This window comes from Mytilus edulis, unplaced genomic scaffold, assembly GCF_963676685.1.
Source record: "Mytilus edulis unplaced genomic scaffold, xbMytEdul2.2 SCAFFOLD_662, whole genome shotgun sequence".
NCBI lineage: Eukaryota > Metazoa > Mollusca > Bivalvia > Mytilida > Mytilidae > Mytilus > Mytilus edulis.
In genome coordinates this window covers 15,084-20,657 of record NW_027267459.1, presented here as the reverse complement: position 1 = coordinate 20,657, position 5,574 = coordinate 15,084, and the positions used below count along the sequence as shown (strand labels likewise).

At 32.6% G+C, this 5,574-nt stretch overlaps 1 long non-coding RNA gene across 1 annotated transcript; it reads left to right on the top strand.

Moving 5' to 3' along the window:
* The first annotated feature begins 268 nt into the window (after positions 1-268).
* LOC139505501 (uncharacterized) lies at positions 269-5,214 on the top strand. Its single transcript, XR_011659761.1, has 3 exons — positions 269-495; positions 3,212-3,410; positions 4,825-5,214. It is a non-coding gene; the product is annotated as an uncharacterized lncRNA (long non-coding RNA).
* Positions 5,215-5,574: the final 360 nt, after the last annotated feature.

Here is a 5,574-nt window from a genome sequence, read left to right as displayed (position 1 = left end):
TACACGGATGCCCCACTCGCACTATCATTTTCTATGTTCAGTGGACCGTGAAATTGGGGTAAGAACTCTAATTTGACATTAAAATTAGAAAGATCATACCATAAGGAACATATATACTAAGTTTCAGGTTGATTGGACTTCAACTTCATCAAAAACTACCTCGACCAAAAACTTTAACCTGAAACAGGACGAACGAACGGACGAACGAACGGAGGCACAGACCAGAAAACATAATGCCCCTTTACTATCGTAGGTGGGGCATAAAAAGAAGACAGAAAAAAGACACCCCTCCGAGACGAGCCTTACATGCACTGTTATTACCCAAGGTTAATTTTACGGCGGCTCATTTTATTTTGGCTTAGAAATAAACATAATTGACAAGTTTCCTTCCCCTGCATTCTCGATCCCACATGTAAATAGCACGGTGATTTCAAAAAGACATTGATACATCATTACAACACTTGCCGTCAGTATTTGAATATATTGATTAAGAAGGTATAGAAGATTAATGCACGCACACTATTATCCACCACTGGCCTAAATAGTTAGTCCGCAAACAACGAGGGTCATAAAAACCCAGCACTTTGAACACAGCCACCGGCATGGTGTGAATCTGAAAGCTTCCCACTATCCATTTCTACCCATAGAAAACTTTTGCCTTTCATTTATCAAAAATGAAATATGTTGATATTAATGGTATATAAGAATTATTGGGGAATTCAAACCATTCCTATTGTAAGTGTAATAGATGTGCCTTGGTGAGCCTGATTAATTCCCCTTAATTTGGACGGATTAATTATTTAGTATTTAAATGTTTATTTTAAGTTAAATTTGATTTAATTATAGTAGGATAAAAGTAAAGAATGTTAATTTAACTGTTTCATTGTTTAACTTTTGATGCTTTTATCATGTTTTAAGAATATTCATTTATTTAACTTTTCTTCAGTACCTTTTATGTTAAAGTTCTCCTGATTAATGACAAGTTTAGGATATCATTTGACATTCAGTTGGAGTCGGCCTTGCACAGGCCTCCAAATACTCGCCGGAACTAATATTAGTACTATTCGAGTCTAGAGTTAGCCACCACTTCGGTGCAGTTCGCCAGAGTTAGTCACCCCTTTTTGGTGCAATTTTACTACTTAAATAACACAACGCGAAGCAAATTTACTTTATTTTACTTTTAAGACTAACTCTGGGAACACTCTATTTTTTATTTTACATTTGAAATTACTTTATTTTTGAACTCCGCTTAAGAAAGTTTTCTGACTTCTGTTTATATCCGACTTTGTTAAATTCATGCAATCACTGTACATTTGTGAATAAAATATAGTTTCATTTGATATATTGTCTGTTGTTCAGCCATAATCTGATATCAGGTATCCCAATGGTCGAATAGGGGCGAAGTACTGGCCACTACACGTCCCGGGAGGTGTCGTCACCGACCCCCTCCGTTACATAAGTGATAAAACTAAATTTATATCAGGGTGATTGAAATGAGGAAAAAAAAGGGGGAATCAGGAGTTCAGGGCCCCCTGTTTGGGAAAAGAATTGGTTGATTATATATGGAATCACTGAGTCATGGCAGGAGCAGGCCCCTCTTAGGCAGTCGGTGGGCCCCACTTATGAAAAATTCTGGATCCACCACTGTGGTCATGGTGGTCTTCAGTTGTATTATCTTTTAAAAAAAAAATTACACCTGTATAGTGTATATTCTTTAGTGTAAATCAAGGGAAAATACTGTGAACTATCTGTGCATTGGGGCTTATTAAAAGGTATTTCGGGGGGAAGAAAGAAGGGAGGGTGAGTCCATGGGAGGTAATCCCCACCCCTTTCAATTTGAGAATATGCTATTATCTTGTAAACGGTCCAGATCCCCATCCCTAAATCATATATATTCTTGAATGGGACGATAAAACAAATCAAATGAAATTAAAAGGAGGTCTTTGGGGGTTACCCCACTCTGTTCAATTTGAGAATGTGCTATTATCTTGTGAACGATCCAGATCCCCACCCCTAAACCATATATATTCTTGTCGGGGACAATAAAATTAATAATGAAATAAAATAAAAGTGAAGTCCCACCCCCTCTAGTTTGAAAACTTGTAAACGGTCAAGATCCCCACCCCTAAACCATGTTTATATATTCATGTATAGAACAATAAAACAAATCAAAGGAAATATAGGGAGAGTCCATGGGGTTCACCCCCACCCCCACATGTTTGAGAAACTTTTAAATGGTTGAGATCCCCTGTCATCCAGTGGTTAGGTGAAAAAATTTCAGGATCCCTGATCCCCACCGTCAAACCATATATATTCTTGTATGAGACAATAAAACAAATCAAATGAATTTAGGATCATCCCCTTTGTCTTGGGTTGGGAACCCGCCTTTTTAAAATGGCTGGATCCGCCCCGGCATACCATCTAGCTAGCTATAAAGGCTTTAAAAATATGAAATCAAACAAGGAAATTAACAGTGTAGGCAACTGTTTTGAATTTAAAAAAAAGTCTTTTACATATATATAACAATGTTAAATTTTTTGTGCATTTATTTTTGCTTATCGTGTTTTCAATAATAGACAAAATTGCATGATTGAATATTGTAATTTAAGAAAAATCAGCATACATGATATAAAATGGGAAGTGGAAACTGGGAATTTGACAAAGAGACAACAACCCAATCAAAGAGCAGACAACGGCCGAAGGTCACCTATGGGTCTCCAATGCAGTGAGAAAAATTCGGCACTGGTCTTCAGCTCATAAATATGTATCAGAAATGAAAACGAGATACAGCTTTCAGTTGTATTAATAAAAACCTCACAATAAGTTCTGAATATCAGAATATACAGTATTGCAAGATTCTCTCAAAATGTACACATAGAGCTGAAAAACTGTCAGTGACTGTAAAATTAATCATGCTTACATTAAAGTCCATGGAGTCCATCTTAATATGCATACTCTCGTACAAAGGAATATAAGTATGCAATAGACATCAAGTTTTCAAAAATAAGAGTATCTATGCCATTAATTTACGACAAGATCTTAATCAAGTAATAATTTCGGTTTGTTTAAATATTTCGGAAGTTAGTATGACCTCCTTTTTGGTGATGATGTTTTCGTTTTAAAGTTGGGAAAATTGTTTGTACATGTACCAACAAAAATAAAAACACAAATTCAATCTAGAATTATGTTTTTATCATTTTTTTATGTTTAGGTTGTCAGCAAGATGTAAAGGACAAGTATGCAGTTCAAAATTCAAAATGTGGATAAGTTGAGGTTCTAGGTCTTACCTTTGCAGATTTTCATATTTTGCATGAATGAATTCAAAGGTTATATGATGGACAGCAGAGAAAGAAAAAAACAACTTTTCAATTATCCTGCTCCTGGATAAATGTAAAACATCTTGTTTTTCGGTAAGTTTTATGCTCTGTTTTGATAGTGTTAGTGCATTCATCTTTCCAGTCTTTCCTCTAAATTGTAAGTTTTTGGTGAGTGTTCACCATGAATTTCAGTAAGTAACTTGTGGATTTACATGTATATACTCAAAATTTAGTACTAATATTAATGGGATTTTAGCATGACATCCTGCCAAATGCTTGTTAATCATGTTTATGTTCCAGAACAAACAAGTATTTGGACTGTACGCATACAGTCTGCCCAATTTTAAGAAGTTGGTCAAGTTTATTACAAACAAATGTACAGTACAGATCAACATAACTGAAATCTTTAATAGATTAATACAAAAAGTTTAATTGCAGTTAAAATAAAAACACAGGTTTGGTTGAGCTGGTACCAGACAGTACAAGTATACTTAAATGGTCTGACTGTACACATATGGTGGGACTGTAAGTTCTGGACCATAAAAGTAAGATCCGAATACTGATATGGTCTGGAACATTTATACATGTCTTAAAATTAATATCAAACACATTGGTGTTTTTGAACTTGGTAAAAAGTTATGTGATAGAACTATAATGTTTTGGGATATCAAAATCAAAAATATCCCATTTTTACTTTTAATAAAGAAGAAGATTATTGATGTATGTTTAAATGTATATTAAAATGAGACAGCAAGCCAACAACACAAAAAAAAAAGGATAAAACATACATATTTTGTTTGTATCAATGTTATAATTTCCAATATGACATGTTCAAGGTATTTTTTCATTGAAATAAAACACAAATTGAAATCTGTCTGAACTTCAAAAGCTTAAAGAAATATTGTTTCTGTTGTCTGCATTTTGTATAATATATTGCAAATTCTTGTGAATAATGGAATGTTATTATAGTTGTCTAAAGTTTTAACTTTTAACATTGATCTTTATACTGTAAAATTCATAAATTATTGCGTGCATTTATTATTGCGATTCTGTCATTTTAGACTTAAATGCGATTTTAAATTTTACGATTTTGAAAAATCCTGTTTAATCCATATAAAATATTTCATAATACGAGTTTAAATTATTGCGTTTACAACTCCGTTGCATTTTTCTCAATAAAAAAAAACTTGCATTAATTCCGAATTTACAGTATGTATATATATTATGTATATAACTTGGGAAAATACCCAAATTTTATAAAGAAGAATAAATTAATTGATTGTTATATGGTATTAGAATAGGAAGATGTGGTATATTGCTAATTTGACAACCCTCCATCAGAGACCAAAGGATGTAGGCCGTTAGCAACTGATGACACTGGACAACCTTTAACAATCAGTAAAATCCATACCACATAGCTATTTTTATTGAAAATCATATTATTGCTACATGTATGAAAACAATTTTGTATAATCCATTACTTTAGATTTTATTGATTCTTTTTCAGAAGGATTGAAATTCACCACCTAAAATAAATGGAGAAAACATAGAAACAAGACCAGAATAAATTCAAAGAAAAAAGTTGGATCAGTTATTATTTTCATCACTCAGTCAATGATTTGAAGTTCTTTTAAATTCAAAAAAATATTGAAACCACAATAATGTCAAAGTTCTGTGCTGAATGTCCAAAAAGTGGACTATACCATCAAACAATGCTGGATGATAAGAAACTATTAATGTTTTGTGTTGAGGGATATTGTGAAAAAAATAGATTTACTTAAATAGCTACTAGTATGTTAAGCCTAACAATAGAGTTTTTATTGATTTCAAATGGCAAATAATTGTGTTTCAAGAAAGTATTCTATAATTCATGAATAAACATATATTGATACTTACATTATCTGCTTTGTTGTTTAAAAGTTTAGTTTTGAACAGTTAAAGAACAATATGCTAAATTAACATTTCCCAAGAAAAAAAGATATTCAATTAAAAAGATTCATCTTATAATAATTTACTACCAAATAGAATACATTGTAACATACACATTACTGTTTATTTATATCTATATATTTACAATTAGAATCCCATAGGATTTTAATTTGTCCCATGGGATATTAAAAATCCCATGGGATAATAAAAATCCCATGGGATTTTTTTTGTCCCATGGGACAACAAATATCCCATGGGACTACAATAATCCCATGGGACAAAAAAAAATCCCATGGGATTTAACCAAAATCCCATGGGATTTTGCCCT